Raw genomic sequence first — 25,133 nt, 5'->3', positions numbered from 1 at the left:
ATGACCCCCCCCCCTCTCTCTCTCTCGTTTTGCCGTGAAGTGTAGTCCATGTGTATACACTCGGGGAAGGGTTCGAAGGGAGCAGTTGATGTTATTGGCTGTCCTTTGTATGTGCCACGACAAGAGTAATAACCTTCTCCTCCAGTTCGGCTCGCTTTCAAGAATGGCCGTTGCGTCGAAATTTATTCGGTGATCCAACGTCTCAACATGTTCGGGGACTGTGCTGCGCTGTTTGTAGAGCTTCCACACATCGTTGGCATCTTGCTTCAGTCGTTCCGGTAGTTTTTTCGTCTCGCCGATATACGTAGAGGGGCCCTCGGTGCAAAGAATTTTGTAAATGACACCGGGGGTCCTGTCCATTGTTGGCCGGTCTTTCAGGCGGGGGAGGAGGCGGCCCAGCGTACACGACGGCACGTGCGCGATGCGAACCCCTTCCCTCTTGAAGATAAGTGCCAACATCTCGCTGGTTCTCTGAGTACAGTGTACTAGAAGGGGGCAGTGGAGTGAACGAGGCGGCCGCGCCGCATCTCGGCTGATTCTTCAGCGGGTGACAGTAGCGGCGGCGCTGTAGTCCAATGGTACTGAAAATGTCAAAAACGTCTGCATTGGGAGCGCGCGAGTCCGAGCCTGCGAAAGCATGTAATTGCTCGTTTTTAGCGCGTTTAATGCATTTCTAAGCCTTTATTAGGGGACGCACCTGCTACGCGCCATGGTGCACGAGTGAATATGCAGGCACGCCGAAATTGCGTCAATACATTCACTGTTTCAAGAGCCTGCCGACCCACACACACACACAAAAATGTCAATCGCAATTAGCACGGATCCGTCTAGCTTCTTACTCAACCAGCACTTTGAACTACGGTACATCGTAAGTGGCTACTGGCGAACTATAAAGAGAGGAGAAGTATCAAAACCGTGATTAAATCATACGCTTGTTTTGTCAGCAGTCTCTATGATATCCAGAGCACAGTGTTCCTCATATGAGCCTACATGCGCTCGACTGCTTCCCGAAAAACTACATGCGCTCGACTGCTTCCCTTCTGCCTTTTTTATTCTAAGCTGTGCTATGGCGCCCTGGTGTGGGGAACAACTACCAAAACTAACTACAAGAAACTTGTACTTCTACAAAAAAGGGTTCTTCGCATATACTGCAAACACCAAGGAAACTACGCAAACTTGAGGACAGCACTTTTATTTCAAAGATATCATATGCTTCGTGCCGATCAAGTCTATTATATGAAAATATTGCAAATCATATACAGCAGAAAACTGTATGAGCCCAACGAAGGAGCTAGACAACACAGTTATCCGATCCGCCAAATCTTACGCCGTCCACAACGAACAAGAACAAATTATGGTAAACAAACTTTTACCCGTCAAACAACTTGCATATTAAACAAATTAGAACATAAGCTTAATTTTGACTGTACAGAAAAAGCATTTAAGGTACAAGTTAAAGAAGTGCTAATGCAGGAAAACATACTTTTTGATGGATCCTAAAAAATACTGATGTTAGCAACGGTAGTAGTCGGGCGATGGAAATCTTGTACTGCATGTATTTTATTAACTATAGATTATAATGGTATGTATCACATGTCTCTAATGTTCTAGTCTGATTCCTTCCTGAGTGATTGTTATTTAAGTATGTTATGTAGTAAGTATGTTACAAGATTTGTATAATCAGTAAGATTCAATGTAACCTGATATTTTTGTCAGCTATTCTTTGCTTTGTTGCTTCTTTTGTTCATGAAGGTCTGGATGCCGCGAAAGCTGTTTTTTATTCTTATTTCTTTGATGTACGAACTGTGTACAAGGGTGTTGGGTCCTCTGTCAGGCTATATGCCTTTAGCCCCAACATCCTTTTGTTTCTTGTGTCTTGTACAAGAAAACAACAAAACAAATTTTGAAAATTGAATTGAAAAAAAAAAACCGAGTATAACTAACGTTCTAACAACATTAATCGGTGACGACTCTGTTTTATCACGCCAGTTTTGTGGAAGATAATAATTATTGCTTTCCAAAAGGCTTATTACATATTAAACCTATTAAACAAACACACAAACATATTAAAGATTGCCAATTGTATATATAGCCCGTCTGTTAATCTGCGGGAATTCATTGCAACCTGTTCTCATTTTGTATCGACAGCTTAAATCGTGCTGCTTTCCAAATATTCCATTGGCATAACGCCATTGCAAGCGAGCAAGTTTATGACAACGTTTTGTATTATAAGCTCAGTGCTATTATTAAGTATAAGAAGTGTTGGCAGGCAGTGGGGCACCTTGTTTTGAGAAATATAACTTCCTTATATATATATATATATATATATATATATATATATATATATATATATATATATATATATATATATATATATATATATATATTGTCACGGGGTCGTGACGTGGCCAAAGACAGGAAACTTCGTGTTGGGATTTAACTGTTTATTTGGGCGAACCTGTGCCCGGTAAAGGGAAAGTCTAATTACAGCAGCAGTCTTGCACAGATAGCAGTCTCGGACTGATAGCGGCGAACGCAGCGTCGGCCTTCGATCAACAACTGACAAGCGGCGAAGCGCTTTGGCATTTATACCCTTGCCGTCGAATGTTCTAGCGTTATCGCTGGCGGTGGCGTAGGTTCCAGAACAATCTGTACCGTTCGCACAGTGGGCGTGATCTTATCGAAATGATCTACTACAGTCCTGAACCTTCTCGAAACCTGCAGGCGCGGTTTGCGCCGAGAATCGTGTGGTGTTTCGGAACGAGAACAAAAACTTGTGAAATGGAACGTGGCATTGCCCCCCTCCGAAAAGAAAGGCATCGTCCCGATGCTTTAACTAAAGATGAAGGTACAATAATAACGCAAGAAAGTACAATGAATAAATTACAATACAACAATAATACAAAAAAACACTGTTTCAGTTAGTTAACGTGCATGAAACGGCTTGAGGCGCGCGACATGGACGACTTCAGGTCGCGATCGGCGTCATTGAGAGTTCGTGATGCCGTCGGGGACAACCTCGTAATCAAGTGGGCCGAGACGTCGAACCACCTTGTACGGTCCGAAGTACCGTCGCAGAAGCTTTTCACTTAGTCCACGTCGGCGTATCGGCGTCCACACCCAAACACGTTCACCGGACTGGTATTCCACGAGGCGTCATCGAAGGTTGTAACGGTGGCTGTCGGTCGTCTGTTGATTCTTGATACGAAGACGCGCAAGTTGTCAGGCTTCTTCGGCACGTTGAAGGTACTCGCTCACATCGAGGTTTTCTTTGTCGGTGACGTTGGGTAACATGGCATCGAGCGTCGTTGCCGGGCTCCTTCCGTAGACCAATTTGTATGGAGATATCTGTGTCGTCTCCTGCACCGCCGTGTTGTATGCGAAGGTCACATACGGAAGAATGGCGTCCCACGTCTTGTGTTCGACATCGACGTACATTGACAGCATGTCGGCGGTCGTCTTGTTAAGCCGCTCGGTGAGGCCGTTGGTCTGTGGGTGGTACGCTGTCGTCCGGCGGTGGTTTGTTTGGCTGTATGCCAAGATTGCTTGAATTAAGTCGGCAGTGAATGCCGTTCCTCTGTCGGTGATAAGGACCTCCGGGGCGCCGTGACGTAGGTCGATATTTTCGACGAAGAACTTAGCTACCTCGGATGCACTGTCTTTTGGCAGGGCTTTTGTCTCGGCGTAGCGGGTGAGGTAGTCGGTAGCTACCACGATCCACTTGTTTCCGAAAGCCGACGTCGGGAACGGCCTCAGTAGGTCCATACCAATCTGCTGGAAAGGTCGGCAAGGTGGACCAATTGGCTGCAGAAGTCCCGCTGGCCTTGTCGGCGGTGTCTTGCGTCGCTGACAGTCCCGGCATGTCCTCACATAATGAGTGACGTCGGTGGTAAGACGTGGCCAGTAGTACCTTTCTTGTATCCTCGCGAGCGTGCGGGAAACACCGAGGTGCCCTGCCGTCGGATCGTCGTGCAGGGCCTGCGGAGTTCTGGTCGCAGAGCCGAAGGCATCACAAGGAGGTACTTGGCTCGAAGCGGTGAAAAGTTTTTCTTTTGGAGAGGACCGTTTTGCAGGAAGAATGACGCAAGTGCGCGCTTGAATACCTTCGGGACTTCGGCGGTCCTGCCTTCGAGGTATTCTATTAGGGCCTTAAGTTCCAGGTCGGCCCGTTATTGTTCAGCGAAGTCGTCGGTAGTTATAGTTTCCAAGAAGTAGTCGTCATCCGAGTCGTCGGGTAGCGGTTGGTCGACAGGCGCACGAGAGAGACAGTCAGCGTCGGAGTGTTTTTTGCCGGACTTGTAAATGACAGTAATGTCATATTCTTGAAGTCTCAGGCTCCATCGTGCGAGGCGACCTGAAGGGTCCTTCAAGGTGGCTAGCCAACACAAGGCGTGGTTGTCGCTCACAACTTTGAAGGGCCTGCCGTAGAGGTAGGGGCGAAATTTCGACGTAGCCCAGATGATGGCGAGGCACTCCTTTTCTGTTGTGGAATAATTTGCTTCTGCTTTGGATAGCGATCGGCTAACCCTTTCAAGTCCGTCAGCCCTCTGCACAAGAACGGCGCCAAGACCTACGCTGCTTGCGTCAGTATGTATTTCTGTCTCGGCGAATTCGTCGAAATGGGCAAGTAACGGAGGCGTCTGGAGGCGATGTTTAAGCTCCTGGAGAGCGTGTTCCTGTCGCGTTTCCCACTTGAACTCCGAGTCGGCCTTGGTAAGGTTAGTGAGAGGATCGGCGATGCGGGCGAAGTTTTTCACGAACCGCCTATAATAGGCGCACGGCCTTCTTGTCAGTGGGCGGCGGGAAGTCGGCGATGGCGGCTGTTTTCCGTGGATCGGGACGAACTCCAGACTTGCTGATAACGTGCCCCAGAAACAAGAGCTCCTCATACGCAAATCTGCACTTTTCTGGCTTCAGTGTGAGTCCGGACGTCTTGATGGCTTGAAGTACAGCTTCAAGGTGCCGAAGATGCTCGTCGAAACTCGAGGAAAACACGACGACGTCGTCCAAGTACACAAGGCAAGTCTGCCACTTCTATCCTGCCAGTACTGTATCCATAACACGTTGAAAAGTTGCAGGTGCTGAGCAAAGGCCGAAGGGCATTACCTTAAACTCGAAGAGGCCGTCCGGTGTTATAAACGCCGTCTTCTCTCGGTCTCTTTCGTCGACTTCGATTTGCCAATAGCCAGTCTTGAGGTCCATTGACGAGAAGTACTTGGCGGTATGGAGCCGATCAAGGGCGTCGTCTATTCGTGGGAGAGGATACACGTCCTTTCTTGTGATTTTCTTCAGGGGGCGATAATCGACGCAGAAACGTAGGGTCCCATCCTTTTTCTTCACTAACACCACGGGGGATGCCCACGGACTCTTGGACGGCTGGATAATGTCATCTCGCAGCATTTCATCAACTTGTCTCTTCATTGGCTCACGTTCTCGCGTCGAAACCCTGTACGGACTCTGACGGAGTGGTCTGGCATTTTCTTCGGTTATGATTCGATGTTTCGTGATTGGGGTCTGCCGAATTTTCGATGACGACGAAAAGCAATCTTCGTATTGCAGGAGCAGGGCCTTGAGCTGTTCTTGCTTATCGTTCGGAAGTCTGGGATTGACGTCGAAAGCTATGGGAGGGGCTTGGTTTCTCTGAGCAGGTTCCGCAGAATCGGCGAGGGCGAAAGCACTGGTGGCTTCGACAATTTCTTCGATGTATGCGACCGTTGTTCCTTTGTTCACATGTTTGTACTCATTGCTGAAATTCGTGAGCATAACCGTTGCTTTGCCTCCCCGCAGCTCTGCAATTCCTCTTGCGACGCAAATATTTCGCGTGACCAACAGATGCTGACTGCCTTCAACGACGCCTTCCAAGTCAGGTGATTTAGGAGCGCCGACTGAAGTAATGACGCTTGTGCGAGGCGGAATGGTGACTTGTTCTTCCAGCACATTCAAGGCATGGTGTCCTGACGGCGTGCGCGGCGTTAGTGCTTCTTCTGTGGATAACGTTATCGACCTTGTTTTTATGTTGATGACAGCACCATGGAGGCATAAGAAGTCCATGCCAAGGATGACATCTCTCGAGCAACGCTGTAGGACTACGAAGTCTGTAGGATAAATACGGCCGTTAATGATGACTCTCGCTGTGCAGATTCCTGCAGGCGTTACGAGATGACCTCCAGCTGTGCGGATTTCAGGGCCTTTCCAAGCTGTCCTAACTTTCTTTAACTTCACGGCGAACGACCCACTGATGACAGAATAGTCGGCTCCAGTATCGACGAGAGCAGTCACACTGTGGCCGTCGATAAGAACGTCGATGTCGCTAGTTCGCCGTCTCGCATTACAGTTAGGGCGTGGCATCGGGTCACGGCTGCGTCGCCTTGTTCCGCTGCTTCCATGTTGCGTCGTCCGGCCACCTTCGGTAAGTGAGCTTTTTCCTTCAGGGCTTTGCCTGGTTGGTGTTGTGTTCAAAAAGCTCCGTCGCGTCGTCGTCGTCGTCGGAGGATCTTCGGTAGTTCGTCGCACAGCAACCGCACCTCCATTGGTTGCTGCCCTTAGTTTCCCGGATACGGGCTAGGAGACCGGCCCCGCGTTGGGCCAGAGTACTGCCGGGGGTGCGGTGACATGCGGCGGCTGGGCGACGGCAAATGGGAAGGACTTCGTGGTGTCCATTGAGTTCCTGCCAGGTAGTCGGCGATGTCACGTGGCCGATCTCCTGGCTGCGGACGCGGTGCATTGACGGCGAAGCCAGGCAATCCCATCTGTCGGTACTGGCAACGGCGGTATGTGTGCCCGGCCTCGCCGCAGTGGTAGCAGAGCGGGCGGTTGTCAGGTGCACGCCAAACGTCCGTTTTCCTCGGTGCACTGCGCTGGCCCGCTGGGGAACGGTAGGACGTTGGTTGGGGTGGTGGCGGCGGTGGTGTCTGGCGACGGAAGTGTGACGGGGCGGCGTTCTGGCGTGGACGGGGAGGAGCGTTGTGGCGCACTGCAGCGGCGTAGCTCATAGTTTCTGGCTCGGGCGGCGGTGTTTCGGGAATTCGAAGCGATTGCCGGACTTCTTCTCGCACAATGTCGGCGATCGAATCCACTTGAGGCTGCGCCGAAGGCAACAGTTTGCGCAGCTCTTTTCGCATGATCGCTCGGATCGCTTCACACAGGTCGTCGGAGTCACTGGCTTGAGCAGCAGCGCATTCTGGAGTTAGGCGACGATTATACTGTCTGGTGCGCATGTCAAGGGTTTTTTCGATGGTGGTCGCTTCGGATACAAATTCTTGGACGGTGTTCGGTGGATTCCTCATTAGTCCCGCGAAGAGCTCCTGTTTGACCCCTCGCATGAGGAAACGAACTTTCTTTTCCTCAGGCATGTCTGGGTCAGCGTGACGGAATAGGCGGGTCATCTCCTTTGTGAAAATTCCAACCTTTTCATTTGGTAGCTGAACCCGGGTCTCGAGTAGAGCAGTGGCCCTCTCTTTGCGAGCGACGCTTGCGAAAGTTTGCAGAAATGCGCCGCAGAAGACATGCCACGTTCGGAGCGTGGACTCCCGATTCTCTAGCCAGGTCCTTGCGGTGTCTTCCAGGTAGAAGTACACACGACGGAGCTTTTCTTCGTTGTCCCAGTGGTTGAGGGCGGCCACACGGTCGTATGTTTCTAGCCAGGTTTCCGGGTCTTCAAACGATGAGCCATGGAACCTTGGTGGTTCCCTGGGTTGATGAATGACGATCGCGGGCTGGGACGCTCCGGTTGTCATTGTCGCTGCAGTCGAGGTCATGGTCTTGGTCTTCCGCGCCTTGTCTTGTAGAAGGCCGTACCCCGGTGAGAGACCTTGCTGTTGGCGGCTCGTTCGCTGCTCTTGGTTGGCGTCGGTGTCTTCTCCGCGACAGGGGCTGGGTTCACGGCTTGACGGGGGCGTCCGGTACATGAACGAAGCAGCACCTCCACCAGATGTCACGGGGTCGTGATGTGGCCAAAGACAGGAAACTTCGTGTTGGGATTTAACTGTTTATTTGGGCGAACCTGTGCCCGGTAAAGGGAAAGTCTAATCACAGCAGCAGTCTTGCACAGATAGCAGTCTCGGACTGATAGCGGCGAACGCAGCGTCGGCCTTCGATCAACAACTGACAAGCGGCGAAGCGCGTCGGCATTTATACTCTTGCCGTCGAATGTTCTAGCGTTATCGCTGGCGGTGGCGTAGGTTCCAGAACAATCTGTACCGTTCGCACAGTGGGCGTGATCTTATCGAAATGATCTACTATAGTCCGGAACCTTCTCGAAACCTGCAGGCGCGGTTTGCGCCGAGAATCGTGTGGTGTTTCGGAATGATAACAAAAACTTGTGAAATGGAACGTGGCAATATATATATATATATATATACGGAAGCGTGAAAGCACGACTTACGAGGAAACACTTTTATTAATCACATACGTTTCAGCTGGTGGGCCAGCCTTCGTCAGTGTGACCACTGATTGGTCACACTTCCGTTTTTACTTCGGAGCCAGTGCGCTTCTTTCCTCGCTACACCTATATATATATATATATATATATATGTATATATATATTCATGCAATGCCCCTTAGCACAGCTACTATTTTTAGGCGATGCATTTCTTGTCCGATTACGTTAGACTTGAACTACTTTGAGACCTCATACTGTCGACAAGGTACATTCTACAGTGCGCACATTTGTAGAGACATGCTATGTTAGCTTCGCCAACTGTAAACTATTTGCGCAGGGCCACCCATGGCAGATTTCTTCTTTTTTTTTTTCTAGGGAGTGGGGTGTGCAGCAGGACGCCTAACTTTGGCACTTGGTGGTCACTGTGAGTGCATGTAAATATTTTAGTATACCCTGAAAAGTTAAATTACGAAAACATTTCGTGGTATAGAGGTTCAGATTCCCTTTCTCTTCCCTCTTTACTAAGGCTTTCTGGTTCTGCGTGTGTGTGACAGTATTGGTTTTTAATCTCACAGCTTTCTGAGCACAGCTAACTTCCAATAAATCGACTCAGTTTTTCTGAATATTGTTGACACCTAACCATCGAAAAAAAGTCAAGAGAGATGAAATCAGTATAATACACACCCTTCCTGAATTATTTTTGATCTCTCACAAAAGCTTTTATAGACCTCAAATACAATAGATGGGCACGTCATAGTTCAAGGGCTTTGGCATCATGTGCTAGACATGAGTGATGGCCAGGTACGAAAAATCTGCACCAAGGAAGCACCAAAGAGGAGCCGAAGCGCATGGCAGTTCCTTCGCGCGGCGCGCAGCTCTGTCAGTACTGTTAGACTGCAGCACCGCCACTGCGGGCAACACTGAAAGGATCGGGCGGCGAGGCGCGATCAGGCCACTTAACACTTCTAGTACACTCTACCCTGAGCGTATGAAACCGGTACGCGTTTCGGGGGGCTGCCAATTAAGGTTGATTGGGGTTTTCGTATCCTCTGTTGCTCTGTGCGGCGGGTGGCAGCTCAAATGAAGTTTTTTTGGTATACGTTTTTTCTGCCCAGTTGCCGTTGTTTAGTGCATGATCAATCACTTTCAACTTGAAAGCAGCCGTGTAGCTTTAGTATCGGCCCATAACGTAACAGATTACAGACGCAACGTACAAATTACGCCGCAACGCGCACTTGCCACTTTGGCTTGTATTGGATCGGATTGAATCTCAGTGCAATAATAGTACACTCTATGCTTAGGAGATGGCGCCAGACGACGCACGCTATATCATCAGTGGCTGGAACGAGCAGACGACATTATTGCGGCAATTTTTGGGGGTGCGATAATTACGCGAGGAAAAAAGAAATCGTATTTTTGTCGGGCGATGGGGGGTGAGAAAATTATGCAAATGCAAGGATAACGCGAGTAAATACGGTAGTGCAAGTTTACTATGGCTTGATGGTTTGCCAAAATTTCTTAGCATTTTCACGAATCATCTCAGCCAGGTCGTAGTGAAAGAAGGTGAAGTTGCTTTGACGGATTGCTGCAAGATAGGCACGTTCTGTTCATAGTACTTTCCCTATGAGTGGTACATTGGGTTTTGTTTAGCCTGACGAAAAAGTATCTTTTTCTTGATTTCTAGTCTTTTAAGATTTTTCGGGTGTCATTGTTTGTGACAATTAGCATTGATTGATAATGTTGGAATGTATCTACCGGTCAGATATGCTATTTTTTCTTTGAAAAGAGGAGAGAGTTCATGACTGTCGCACTGTTGAAATGTTGCTTCATATTCAATCAATCAATCAATTTTTTTCAATTTTTTATTTGGCATTCATTACAGCAAGATAATGAACACGAGGACAAGAACAAAAAGCTGCTATACAGCAGCTTGACAAAGGTCCTTGCCCCAATTCTCGACAGCCAAAAACAACCTACCATGCATTTAAACATCTCTAATTTCACATTTCTATTAAACATTTTCGGTTATCACATCTAGCAGAAAAATCATGAAACAGTGCATAACGCAAGCGGAAATAATGTAGAATAATGGAATACACAGGTTATTTCGCACAAATGAGATGTACAAAATTTGTATGCGCAATAAAGACCATTATGCATCATGTATGTAAACATCTTAACAAACTGAGAAGCTTGTATAACAGGCAAATTTTTTGATAAAAAATAACTTAACGTAACGCGCACTACTACTTTGAAGATAAGTGCTCACCCACATACCGTTTTATTGCACTTCTTGAAGATCTTTGTATGCAAATGCCATTTCTTTCAAATTCGTTGAGCAAGCGTGGCACAAGGTATGACAGACTGCTCATCCCATATTTCGTTCGCGAAAAAGGTATGAGCCATCTGTCTCTCTCCCTTATGTTATATGAGATAGCTTTAGGTATAGTCAGCTTGCATAATAACAAAAAACTATGGTTGTTGCATCGGAAGTATTTTTGGCATTTTAAAGCGAGGTTAACGTTATAGAAATTTTCGAGGGGGCAGATCTTAAGGGTGGAAAATAGTTCTCCAGTATTGGCATCATACTGAACATTTGCTATGTGACGAACTGCTCTTTTCTGAAGCACACTCAACCTATGTAAATTGACTTTTGTAGTGTCACCCCATACTAACTGACAATACGTTAAGTGAGGGGAAAATAGGGCGTTATAAATCATGCGTTTAACGCTCCTCGGTAAAGTATAGCGCAGTCTACAGAGCACCCCACAGGCTTTCGCTAAACGGGTGGCAATGTGATCAACATGATCATTCCAAATGAGATGATTGTTAAAAACAACTCCCAAGGTTTTGACGTTTGATGCAAGTTCTATGCGAGCAGATCCAAGCTCCAATCTGAAATCTTTAAGATCATGTCGTTGCGGCGGGGTGAAAAGGACCGCCTTAGTTTTTGCTGTATTCAGTTTTAATGAATTAACGAAACTCCATTCGGCTAAGCATTTCAGTGCACTGTTAGAGATGACCGAGAGAGTACTTATGTCACTTGATCTCAAGAAAATGCTGGTGTCATCTGCATAAACTATGAAGTCAGCGTCATTAGAAATATTTGTTATATCATTGATATAAATGTTGAATAGTATGGGCCCCAGTATGCTACCTTGCGGTACTCCTTGAGTTATTTTTTGTAGTGTAGATTGTTCTGACATGATGGCAACGCATTGCCTTCTGTGCTTTAGATACGAAATTATTAACTCAAGAGGAGTGCCACGAAATCCGTAATGTTCTAGTTTTGTAAATAAAGTGCGGTGATTCAGGCGGTCAAACGCCTTAGAATAGTCAACAAAGATACCCAACATAAATTGTTTATTTTCAAAACTGTTCAAGATTAACTCTTTTTGTGTTAGTAGGGCAAGTTCTGTTGACATTCCTTCACGGAAACCGTACTGTTGCGCTGTTATAATCGAGTGTTTATCGCAGAAAGCCGTTATTCTTTTGCAAATAATTTTTTCCAATCCTTTTGATATAACAGGGAGAACAGACACTGGCCGATAATTCGAGAATACATTTCTGTCACCAGATTTGAAAATGACGCTAACTTTCGCGCATTGCATTTCCTGAGGAAAGATTCCGGCACATATTGAAAGATTAAAAATGTGAGTAAGTGCAGGTGATAAGATGTCAGCCACAAACTTTATCGGTCTTATCTGTAACCCGTTTATGTCACGTGCTTTGCTATTTTTTAAGGACATAAAAGTTTGGAAGACTTCATCGGAAGTTGTGGGCGCAAAAAAAGCTGTGTATGCATTGCGCGGACCTAAAAATTCAGTCGCGGCAATATTAAAATCGCTTTTTTCCAGACTAGTAAAATAATCGTTAAACTGATCTGCAAGTTCTACGCCTTTTATGACCCTGTGATTATGTATTAGCTCAAGCTCAGCAATCTGGCGGTTGTTGCGGTTTAACAACTGGTTAATTTCGCGCCAAAGCAAGTCGCTCCGACTACTTATTTGACTGAAAAGGTTTTCAAAATAAACTTTTTTAGTATGTCTCAAGAACTTTGTTACCTGGTTGCGATATTTCTTGAATGCCGCAAACTCACATGGGTCCCTTGTTTTGACAAAATTATTATATAGTAAGTTCTTTTTGCGTATCATGACTGCGCACTCGTTATTAAGCCAAGGTTTGCGACCTTTCGCACATTTTTGTACGGTTCTAAACTTAAAACACTTCTCATAGATACCTTTCAAAATGTGTAGGAACGTGCTATATGCTCTATCAGGGTCATTACAGTGAAACACGGTTGTCCAATCTACGTTTCCAATTTCGTTACGGAACATGCTTAGCGTTTTATAGTTTATTTCCTGGACAAGAAAAGTCTTGGAGTGACGAGCACCCCCAGAAGATGCACTGAATGGACAGAACATATAGATTGGCAAATGATCACCCATGTCAGCTACGATAGTACCTGCTTTCGTGTCTTCGATAGTGCAGTTTGTTATAAAAAGGTCAAGGAGGCTATCGGAAGTGCTGCTAAGGCGCGTAGGTGTTGTTATCACATTTCTACAATGAAATGACTGAAAAATAAGTTGTAGATCACGCGCGCATTTGGTATTTTGCAAAAGGTTAACGTTGAAGTCACCACCTATCGCGAGGTACAGGTCGTTTAGGCAGATGAAACTTAGCAGCCTTTCGAGAAAAAGAAGGCATGCGTCGATATTTCCGTTTGGCGGGCGGTATAAAACAACGAAAACATATTTTTTACATTGCACGCTTAAAACTTCATAGTCTGGCGCTATAAGGCAGAATTCTGGTAGCATCGTGCATGACAGCTCATTCGATACCAGCTGCAGCACGCCTCCACCACGACGTGTAGGTCTGTTTAAGAAGAAAGTTTGATATCCGGGAACGCTAAGTACGTCGTCAGCATATTTGTACCAAGTTTCTGATAACATTATTACATCGAAGTTAAAAGAAAATGCATCAAAAAACAAAGTCAACTCGTCGTATTTATTCCTCGCGGACTGCGCATTTAAGTGTAAAAATTTCAGATAGTCGCCATGGTTCGAAATATCCAGTTTATAAAGCATAATTTATCACAACAACGAAGTAAAATGCAGAAAGTGGCACTCACAAGTGTGCAATTAGCTAGTAGGCGTTTGGTCGACCATTTTTTCTAGGTCAATTTCACATGCAATCCGCACAATGCGTGATGTTTCCGTTTGCCGCGCGAAAACTTTGCCACCTTTGGCCCACGCAAAGCGCCAGTTCAGTTCCCGTTTTTTTGCTATGGTCATCCCAAGCAGCTTCTTCAGCCGCGGGCAGAGGTGCTCATTAATATAGACCGGCTGCTTTTTCGTGTAGCCGATGTCTGCTGCAGTGAACCTACTTTTTCTGGCCCTTTCGACGATAGCATCTCGCTTAGCACGGTTGTTGAAAACGACTAAAATGTTAGGGTCAGAATCGGCACTCCGCGTAGGCAACCGGTGGCAAACTTCAATGTCATCTTTCCTTGTAGAACTGTTGAAATTCACTATTGATTGCTTCATAATTACCTTTATCGTAGAGACAGATTATGATCTTATGCAAAAGACTGATGCGCTTGGTGAAAGCACCGATTCTTTAGCGTTAGTTTGTCTACGCTTCACACCTTCTCCCCCATCCTAACAAAGGAGGGGAAGGGGCAACATTGGGTATGGGGGTGTGAAAGAGCAAGGGAGGGGGGTTCCTGGGACGAAGTGTATGAGTGAAAAACAAACAGGTACCATTCTGTGAATAAAAAGAAAATAAGGAAGCGTTGGGGAGGTAAGGATGTACTCGTGTCGCTGAGTCCCAATGTCGAACCAGTTGTCAGAAGTTAACAATGGCAAGTTCGAAATTTCTAGGCGGAGAGCTTAACTCGCAACGGTGTTCTTTGTGTTTGTACCGAATGGATTCAGGAGTTCTTTTATAAACATTTAGGCCTACTGGCTGGAGTGTATTAAACTTGTGAATGAGGTACGACTCTATATTTTCTGTCTCTTGCAAACAGAAGGTTTGACTGAAGTGCCACTGCTTTCGATAATTTCTTTGAAAACTGTGTAACAACTACCCTTGCCACACTGGAGGTTTTAATGTCATTCGAACAGAATGACATTCACACCTAATAAGATTATGTGGCTGTTACACAGTGATAATGTCATTAGAATGGAATGAGTTATAGAAATGCATTCACCATCGCACTAGCACCGAATGTATACTTTCAACTCCACAGACTACTTGAAATGTGGCTCATCATTTTCAATTTGAGAGGGAATAATGCAAACACCCTATAAATTTTGAGTTTTTTTTTTTAGATCTTAACGAAAGCAGTTGTGTGTGTGAAAGGCTGTCGCAAAACGTTTGTACTCCCGATCTCAGTGGTATAGAGACTACTCGCAGGTTTCCGGCCGACGGCGTGGTCGGCCTTAATGTAAACAAATACAGGCCGACGAGCTTGTGTGCTTTTGGCAATGGCATCAGCTCCACAAGCGCACTGGATCCAGACGGAGACGCTTGCTTTGATAAGGCTATGGCAAAATAATCTGAGCGGCCTGCGTAAAGCCAAGTGTATGCCCGGATTGTTGAGGAGTTGTGCAAACTTAAAATCGAGAAGACCCTGAAAAAGATGAAGACAAAAATTGAAAACCTGGGGAACAAGTACAGGTAAGTGTGACTTTTTCTTTTACACGCTGCACATATTTATGAACTTATCAAAAATTAAGTAACTGTACTGTGCACTGCTCCTTTGCAAGCAGTTATCGCGCATAAATGTGAAAAACAGCACTTTTAAATTGACAAAGGCGGAACGGTCTTGTTTTTTCTGAGCCTGCTGTCGCATCACTAACTGCCATGGGAGCCTCTATGACTTCGCGTTCTAGAGAACTTCAATAGGCGCGACTTGTATTTTTTTCATTCATTTTTTTTCTCGTCACATCGTGGATGAAGTGAATGCACGTCTCAATGTTTTCGCTTGGAGGCTTTTCTGAGTGCATGGGATTGATGGAGTCCTAGCAGATTCAGAGAGCTCGGCATGACTATATTACTACTCTCATTGTTCTGAACACATTTCAAGAAAGCTAGAATGAATATTGTCCAAGCGAGCGACTTGAGTGCGTAGCAGCTGATCGAAAATGTTCACTTGTTTATGTTGACAGTGTAGTGTAAACATGCCTTGAATTTCACCCTTGTTATTGCAGAGACATCATCAAGAAAAAAGGGTAAGATTACGTGGCCCTACTACGGGGAGATCAACAGATTTCTGCAACCACTGCCTATGAATGATGTAAGCCTGCTGCACGAAATGGCATGCAGTGACAGCAGCGCAGTGGAGCAGCTGAGTAAAATGATGGCAGTTGTCTTTGTAATGTGGTTGTGTAGTGGTTACATCCATACATTAAAAAAATCAGGTTTCCTGCTCAGAAAAACTTTCATCTTATTTTCTGAATTGGATTCAAGTTATAGTCAAAATGTGTTAGCATGCAGTAGAACATACTATTGTGTCTAACAAAAAAACGAGCCCTTGTACACTTCTTTCATTAATAATAGCTACAGTATTATGAGTATTAACTTTATAGAGTAGTTTGTAAGTTTTGATGTAATGCCTTTCTTGTGCTGGTTTTGCAAAGTTGACAATTCTTAAATCAGGAATACACAAATAAATATAGGCAGACCACTTTCATTTTCAATGTATTTATTGTTTCTTTTTCAGATCATAAGGGATATAGAGATGGGTAGCACATGTGAGTAGGCGGATGTTACCTTGGGGGGCGACGAAATTTCTGTACAGGTGACAGACCCCCCAGCAACACAAGAAATGGAAGCCAGCGGCAGTCTAATAGAAGGTGCAGATACAGGAACGAGCGAAGAGACAACAGCAACACCAGCTGCAGAAAAAACAAAGCAGCGGCAGTTCAACAAGAAGCAGTCACCGCAGCAAATGCTGATGTCCGAGCTTATCGAGGAGCAGCGGCAGCTGCGCCTCTCTTTGAAGCGTTCTCAAAATAAAAAGCTGCAACTGCATGAGAGACAACTAAAATGAGACCAGGCAGCAGGGGATCATGAAGAGCAGCTCATATTTGTGCTCAAAAAGATGGCCGGAAGCTAATTGTATATGTATCATTGTAAGTAAACAGTATTTATGTTGTCTGCACTTATTGAAGTGATCTTTACAGGAGCGTTACATCACCAAGATCTACTTTAAACAAATATATAAACCCTAGCTAACACCTACTCCACAGCTTGGTGTACCTTCATGTCCGACACACACTTCTGTGAGGCTGGTCTAGCAACGGTGCTGCGACAGACTTAAGCTTAGGCCTGCCTTGAAGTGGTGTATTTGGAAGTGTTGATGGCCGGTTGACCCATGCAGGGTCGCACGTGTACTGGTGTTCGCGTTGAATGACGCATGCTTTGTACAGAGAACAAACAAGCATTCAATTAGAACAACGTCAATGTCAAGAGCTAACAAAATCAATGAAGAGGAAGACAAAAATATGCATTATGAAAAATAAAAAAGGGCACAAAACAGTATGCACTGAATGAATAACACTACAAGTACAGAAGAGAAAAACAGACAGCACGGCATGTGAATTAAAAAGTTGCAAGAAACAGGCAATGATAAATTAAAAACAGAAAAAAAAACACACACACAAAAGTTCCGTAAGGACCATGCCAGGTTGATGTGCTCGTCAGGGAATTTATGGGGCACTGCAGATGGTCTCACCACTTCAGGTAAATGATGACGGTGCCTGGTGTTATAGTTGACTTAGTTTATTACGTGGGACACACCTCAAACGCGGACTCCACAAGATTTGTGACACCGATCACAATTGACTGGTTAAACGTCCACTGCCATAGCAGCCGAATTCTTTCGTGGTTTGCACACTTTCCCAACAGGTGACTTTTGCTGCTTGTGTGGAAAACCACCCGAGGCGTCGTTCCTTCAAAGTCAGTCATAGGATATTTTTCTTCTGACACCAGTGAGAATCGCAAACCTCTCTGACAACCCCGCCACAATGGTATAGTAGCCAAGGTACTCGGCTGCTGACCCGCAGGTCGCGGGATTGAATCCTGGCTGTGTCGGCTGCATTTTCGATGGAGGTGACGATGCTGTAGGCCTGTGTGCCCAGATTTGGGTGCACGTTAAAGAACCCCAGCTGGTCAAAATTTCCAGAGCCTTCTACTATGGCATCTCTCATAATCATACTGTAGTTTTGAAAAGTTACACCCCACATATCAGTCAAATAATCAAACCTTTGTGACGTCTAAGAGTTATGGGTTCTGTTTCAACTTCCAAAAGCACTGCGCAAGAGCTCCCTAACTACATCACCTGCATCACTGGATGCAGTTGTAGTGTGCGATGGCTGCTCATACAGAGCATCGAAGACACAGGCTTTTTGCTTCTACTGTTCCGTGGTGTTCCTAAAGCCTTCACATATGTTGTGTAAAGTACATGATGCCCTGATGGCGAGCTTCGCATTTGCCAAGGTACATTCCATTCTTTTTGTTACAATTCTGAAGCGCGCCTTCAGTCTTCCGAATGCATTTTCGACAATACTTCTAGTCCTTATAAATTATAGTTGAATGTAGCTTCCTCTGTGTTTGGCGACACATTAGGAAATGACTTGAGCAGGTTTGTTGCTAGAGGAAAAGCCTGGTCACACAGTATTATTGGCTGCACCTTGTCGCTCTCAATCACAGCCACGGGTAATTACAGGCACCTACCGTCAACCATCTTCGACAGATTTGACCTTGCATACACGTTGGCAATGTGGCACCTGCCAGGGGCTCCACTGTTGATATACCGAAAACGGTACATATGATCGGCCACTGCAAGCAGTACTGTGCTGTACCTGCAAAGGAGACATGTATTAATACCTGTTTTTATGCTGCACTTGCACTACAGTAACATGCAAAATAACTTCCTGACAAAGTGATACAAGCATCTGCACTTCTTTAGAGTCATTATAAGACTTCTGCACTAATGTAAAGCAGTAGTTTTGTGCCCTCCTAACATCAAAATATATTCCACATTAATAAATCGGTCACTGAAATACCCTGACTGTGAAACTTGAATAGGCAACCAGAATAAGAAGAAAGCTCAATTGAATATTTCACTTGCATACTTCTGTCATACTTTTATTTTATACATCTATGTATTCATTTGAAGTACTTGCAAATTTTAGACTAAACAACCACGTGAAAATTTGAATTTCTCCTAAAACATAGAGAAGGCTGAAGCTGGGCTGATCAAAAGCCTTTAAACCAAAACAACTTTCGGGTTACCATTCTTTGTAGTGATGCTTACCATCCACCGCATGTTCTTTGGGTGGTAACACACAAAAGTGGCAGCCGTAGAGGGCACCTATGCTCTGTGGAAACCCGCTGAAAGCGAAAAATTTCTTAATATGTTCTTTCATGTCATCCTGCCGGATCATTTGGAGCCACTCGCGTTCTAGTTGGCAAATTACAGCCTTGCAAAAATCTTTATAGAGTGCGTTCACTGTGAATCTGCAGATTCCTAAAATATGCGCAATATTTCTGTCTTCTGCACTCGAACACAACCGGTAAAGTCCCACCGCCACTCTCTTTTCTACGGAAATGGGCTTTCTCAATCTTGTTGTCCGGCGTTCTAACACACATTCGCAGGCTTCCACCAAATGCCTAAATGTAGAGGATGATACACCAAAGGCTTGTTTGAAGTGACGGTCTCAAAGGTTTGGCTGCGTATCTTCACACCATCGTTCGTTTCTTTGGAAGGTTCAATGTTCCCGGCGAATGATCAATGCATTAGCGAATTCGTTCGTTTAGATGCGCCGCTGAATGTTGTCCCTGCGTCTACATTCTTCGTTTATCTCGTACTAAAGCCTCTTCCTCTGGCTAACGCGCTTCTCTCGAAACGCCAAGTAGACAGCAACTAAGTGCTTTAGTTGCTGCAGCTTAGCGTTGTTGTTCAATGGCACTGCCATGTCTGCCATGTTGCCTGTGTTCATTCTATCAGCTGCGGCTAAAGGCTAAGGCTAGTGTTGTCTTGTAGTGGCCAGAAGTATTCTAATACTAAATTTCTATGTGTGTTTGTTTTAGTGAAACAACTCCCTGCATGTCTTTTAAAAAAATAACGTTTTATACCACGCTGCAGTTACCTTACTCAACTTTTCTGACTTTATTTCTAAATTATCGACATTGGTACGTGTAGTGTTGTGCGTTTACACCAGATGGCCTTTTGAGTCATTGGACTCACGATAGATGGCGCCACTGTGCTCGTGTGTATATAAATGATATTCGCTGATTAAACTGGGTTAGTGTCATGGATCGTACAGTGGTGTAGCATGGTTACTTTCACGTGTCGCCGTGCCGGCTACACGACATTCTGGCGACGAGGATGGCTTCCACGGGCATTTTGCCACCTCCTCCTTTTTTGGCCACCCCCAGCACGCCCGATGTGCCATGGGCTCGATGGTTACGACTGTTCGAAAGGTTTCTGCTAGCGTCCGGAGCGAACGAGCTATCCGCACCCTGTCGCCGAGCCCTCCTGCTGCACTGTCTTGGGACGGAAGGACAGCGCATTTTCGACGCGCTTCCACCTAGTACGACGCAAACCAAGGCAGAGATAACGAGTGCTGCACCCGGTGTCACGGCCACGCCAGATGCCGCCGCTAGAATCATCGGAACCACTGCACCTACTGGAATGCAAGACATGACCACAGAAGCCCTATGCCCAGCTGATGAGTACGACGTAGCCGTTGAGATGCTTTCGAAGCATTTCGCCACCCCTTGCAACGTCCGCCTTCAACACCATCGATTCCGGGAGCGTCGTCAACTGCAGGGTGAGCCCATCACTGATTTCGCCGTAGCGCTTCGGGAGTTAGCAGCTCTTTGCAATTTCGCCACTCAAGCGGACGAAAACCTGTGTGAACAGTTCGTAGCAGGCGTCACGTGCCCGCGGCTACGAGAGCGATTGCTGCTGGAGGGCGATAACCTTACGTTCGATCATGCTGTCGAGGTAGCACGGCTTCGTGAGCAAACCCAGCGTGAATCCAAAGCCTTTGCCAATCCTGTGCAGCGCATTCAGCAGCAGTTGCGACACAGCTCAGCCAGGCACGATCGATGAGATAACGGCAATAATGGCACACGCCTCCCGGGCCGTCGCCACTTCAGCTGCTCACGCGCGTACAGCGCACCTTCACCTGATATGAATGCCGCCGCCGCTGCTGTCCCCGGGCCTAGAAATGTAAATGCCTGCGAAAACTGTGGCACAGCACGGTGTTCGCCTACGGAATGTCCTGCACGCGGTAGCACGTTTTGCCTGCGGACGCCGCGGCCATTTTAAGAGAGCATGTCGCAGCTACCGTCACGGCCGAGAAGGGTATTCTGCAGAGGTCCAGGAAATTGTTCCGGAAGAGGATGCTACCAGTGTCATTAGCATCTTGGCGGTCCGTACTGATAAGAGCACAGGCGTCTACGTGGATGTCAATGTCGCGTCAAGTACCGCGACGACACGGGTGCATACCATGAACTTTTTGGTGGACACAGGCTCGGCCGTGTCTATTATGGGTGAGCACCAATTCCAAGGCTTGTTCACAAACGCAGTACAACTGACAAGTTCCCATCTTACATTGCTGGATTTTTCGCGCAGGAAGATTCCCGTTCTCGGGTCATTTCACGCCATAGTCACATACAAGGGGAAAGAAGCCATTGTAACTTTTCATGTTACGCCATGTGGTACATCTCTCCTTGGCCTGGATGCTGTTCAAGCCCTTGGCCTTCGCATCATGGGAGAGGAATTGCGCTGCCTGCAAATGTGCACACAGGAATGCCGAGAGCTTCCAGCAATGAGTTCAGGCCTTCCCCAAAGCCCCAGGCATGAAAAACCCCTTGGCCCTCCCAAGTTTGGAATGCCGCCAACACTGTAAACCAAGTTTGGCCACTTGTTTTTGCCTGGCCTGGGACTTGTAAGAGGGGTGCAACACAGAGTTAAGGTGAAAACTTCCATCGCACCAGTCGCACAAAAAAAGCTGTGACCCCTACCATTTTCAGTCCGCCAGCCAGTCTTTGACGAGATTGAGAAGCTACTTGTTGCTGATGTCATTGAGAGAGTCAATGCTTCCGAGTGGGTATCTCCTATTGTAGCAGCCCGCAAAGCAGATGGTAGCATTCGACTGTGTGTCGATCTCCGGGAACCCAACAAAGCTATAGCAGCAGACAACTTCCCTTTGCCTCATATGGAGGAGTTGCTTCATGCCCTCAATGGAGCCCGCTGCTTTTTCAAGGTGGACCTGGCATCAGCCTACTACCAGGTTGTGCTGCACCCAGACAGCAGGGACCTAACTTCATTTATAACTCACGATGGCCTCTTTAGATTCAAGAGGGTCTGCTTCGGGTTGGCATCGGCACCAGCTGCGTTTCAGCAGATCATGACGAAAATTCTTGAAGGTTGCAAAGTGGTCTTATGCTACTTGGATGACGTAATCATTTTTGGCAAGACGGAGAGTGAACACAGGCAAAACTTGGAGCAAGTGCTGGAACGAATAGCAGAAGCTGGGCTCAAGCTCAACGAAAAATGCGTCTTCAACACGTCGGAGCTGTCGTTTTTAGGACATCGCGTCAGCGCAGAGGGTATAGCACCGCTCCAGACCAAGATTGATGCAATCATCAATGCTCCTGCGCCTAGAGATGCAGCCACGCTACGCTCCTTTTTGGGGCTAGTTGAATACTATTCCAAATTCGTGCCGCGACTGGCAGAGCAAGTAGAGCCAATGCGCCATCTACTTCGCAAAGACGTGCACTTCGACTGGGATGACGCTGCGAAAGAGAGCTTCGCGGGAGTAAAAAGACTTCTAGCATCGCACAAGGTCCTCCGAATGTTTGACCCGACGCTACTTGTCATTGTCGCAACAGATGCCTCTGCGTACGGTCTCGGTGCCATACTGCAGCAAGTGGAGGGGTCCCATGTGCGTACTGTGGCATTTGCATTGCGGACATTAACAGAGACAGAACGAAAATACTCTGCCGGAGAGCGCGAGGCCCTTGCCTGTCTGTGGGCCTGCGAGAAGTGGCACGTTTACCTCTGGGGCAGATCATTTACTCTACTGACGGATCACCAGGCTTTGGTGGCACTGCTCTCATCCCGTAGCACAGGACAGCAGCCACTTCGTATTGCAAGGTCGACCGCACGACAGCTGCGCTACAACTTCAAAATACAGTACCGCAGCGGAGCCCACAACCAGGTAGCAGATGCCTTGTCCAGACTGCCCGTGCCAGACACAGAAGGGGGCTTCCATGTTGGTGAAGAGGTTGTGTTCTTGGTTACATCGTCTGTACATCAGGAAAATCTTCAGGTTGCTACCGCGGAGGATGACATACTACGGCAGGTAATGCAATTTATCCAGTCTTCATGGCCAACAAGGAAAAGACTTGCCGCAGAACTGACTCCGTACTACGAAATACGAGACGAGCTCTCGGTAGTAGATGGGTTGCTTCTGCGCACAGAACGCGTTGTAGCGCCGGCCAAGCTAAGGGATACATTCATCCAGTTAGCTCATGAGTCACACCCGGGAATTGTGAAGACTAAGCAGCGCATCAGGGAGAAGTACTGGTGGCCTTGCCTTGACAAGCATGTGGAGGCCGCCGTCCGGAGTTGCAGCGCCTGTCAAGCCTCGGACAAGAGTGTCAAGAATTGGCAAGCCCCACTACAGCCTGTCCCGCTTCCTGACAGGCCTTGGGACAAAATATCAATAGACATCATGGGCCCCTTTGAACGTGCACCGGCCGACTGTCGATTTGTCATCGTGGTAGTGGACTACTTCTCCAGATGGCCAGAGATTGCGTTCTGCAGTGACATCACTTCTCGCACGGTGATCCACTTTCTGCTTGCTGTCTTTGCGCGAGAGGGTTACCCGACTGAACTAGTCTCAGACCACAGCCGACAGTTTACGTCGACTGAATTCGAGTGCTTCCTTGCAGACAGGGGCATCAAGCATTTCTTCTCGGCAGTTTACCACCCTCAAGCCAATGGCTTAGTGGAAAGATTCAACAGGGTCTTGAAATCGTATGTACAACTAGCTCTCCTAGAGCAGCGACCAATCAAGACCACAGTTATAGAGTACCTGGGTATTTACCGAGCCACACCCCACAGCGCCACTGGCATCTCTCCAGCAGTGTTGCTTCATGGCCGCCACATGAGGACATCATTAGATGTTGTTGGCCAGCCATCAGCGGATTTCGGCACCCATCCCGCCCGTGAACTGCGTAGACTTCGTCGTCGTGTCTGCAAATACCAACAAAGAAATAAAGCGTATGCAGACAAGCGAAGAGCAGCCGTGAGCCCAAATTTAAAGTGGGGGCCTATGTGCGAGTGAAACGCCCGGTACCTGGAATAAAAGGCACTCCTAGTTTTGGGGCTCCACTCAAAATACTGAGGCGAGTAGGACGATGGTCATTCCACTTGGAGGACGGCCGTACCTGGAATGCCTCCCAACTGTCGGCTGTACCCCATGAAGCTGTTCACGAAGAAACGGGGGCAAGACAACAACCGCTGTGGGCGGACATCGAGACAGACGGGTCGGCAGGAAACGCCACAGCACGAAAACCGTCCTCGAAGGCAAAGAGCCACACGACCCAAAATATCCCAATACAGGAAGCTGCACAGTTTCCGGGGGGGGTCAGCACTGCCTCCTCATACGCCAAGCTCATCACGGCCTCCACCAACGGGGAACACGACCGCAGGACTGGGTGCTGATCGTGCCGACGAACCAGAGGTCGTCCATCAGCCAGAAGAGCAGCCGGTGCCCCTTCATCGCTCTAAACGGGAGTGAAGACCACCAGAGACTCGGGGACTATGTGCAGTGACTTGTTTACAGGAGAGACTTACTATAGTTTTCTGTCACGGGTAGTGACTGTTTCTTTTCTATGCACATAATCTGTGTTCTATTATCAAGGGAGGGGGTAGATGTAGTGTTGTGCATTTACACCAGATGGCCTTCTGAGTCATTGGACTCACAATAGATGGCGCCACTGCGCTCGTGTGTATATAAACGAAACTCGCTGATTAAACTGGGTTAGTGTCATGGATCGTACAGTGGTGTAGCGTGATTACTTTCACGTGTCGCCGTGCTGGCTACACGACAGTACCACGAACGAATGACTTTACTTTTTCCTTTGAAGCACCAGCTCATATCGAATGACATTCATTGCGCCAAATGACCTTCGAACCAAATGACATTAGAACGTCCAGTGTACCAGGGGTTTAAGTTTCTGTGACAATTGCATAAGTGGCACTCCTGTTGCTCTGTATAATGCAGAAATTAATTTACTGTGCAGCTTTTGATCTTGAGTTGCTTTTCCTCCTCTCTATTTTCCCTTCTTTTCCTTCTATATATTTGGAACATGTGGAAAAAATGTGCACATATATGCAGTGACGAAATGGGTAAAATGAGTTTGTGTTCCCTCCATTTACTCTGTCTTTCCTGTAATTATCTGATCAAATGTGCAACGATTCTCATAACAGTTGTGCACCAACTTGTCCAGCAAGACGTTCTTCTAAAATACTTGAAAGCAGCCGTGTAGTTTTCGTATTGATCTATAGCGCAACCACAGAGCATGCACAAGACACGCTGCATCGAAGCTAAATGGACAAGCACTACTAACACTAACACATCGCTCTGCGTACTTGTGACTTTGGCATGGCCTAAATTGGATTGGGTCTCCATGTGTAGATATTATGCATGGTGCTTCAGAG

General features: G+C 46.9%; 1 protein-coding gene across 5 annotated transcripts in view; it reads left to right on the top strand.

The window, feature by feature from the left end:
- The window catches only part of LOC119178135 (tRNA (uracil-5-)-methyltransferase homolog B), a 227,847-nt gene that overhangs the window by 61,454 nt on the left and 141,260 nt on the right, over positions 1–25,133 (top strand). The gene's annotated exons all lie outside the window — the stretch shown is intronic.

The sequence above is a fragment of the Rhipicephalus microplus genome, chromosome 1, assembly GCF_043290135.1.
Source record: "Rhipicephalus microplus isolate Deutch F79 chromosome 1, USDA_Rmic, whole genome shotgun sequence".
In the NCBI taxonomy this organism is placed as follows: domain Eukaryota; kingdom Metazoa; phylum Arthropoda; class Arachnida; order Ixodida; family Ixodidae; genus Rhipicephalus; species Rhipicephalus microplus.
This window is presented reverse-complemented; position numbering and strand designations above follow the sequence as displayed.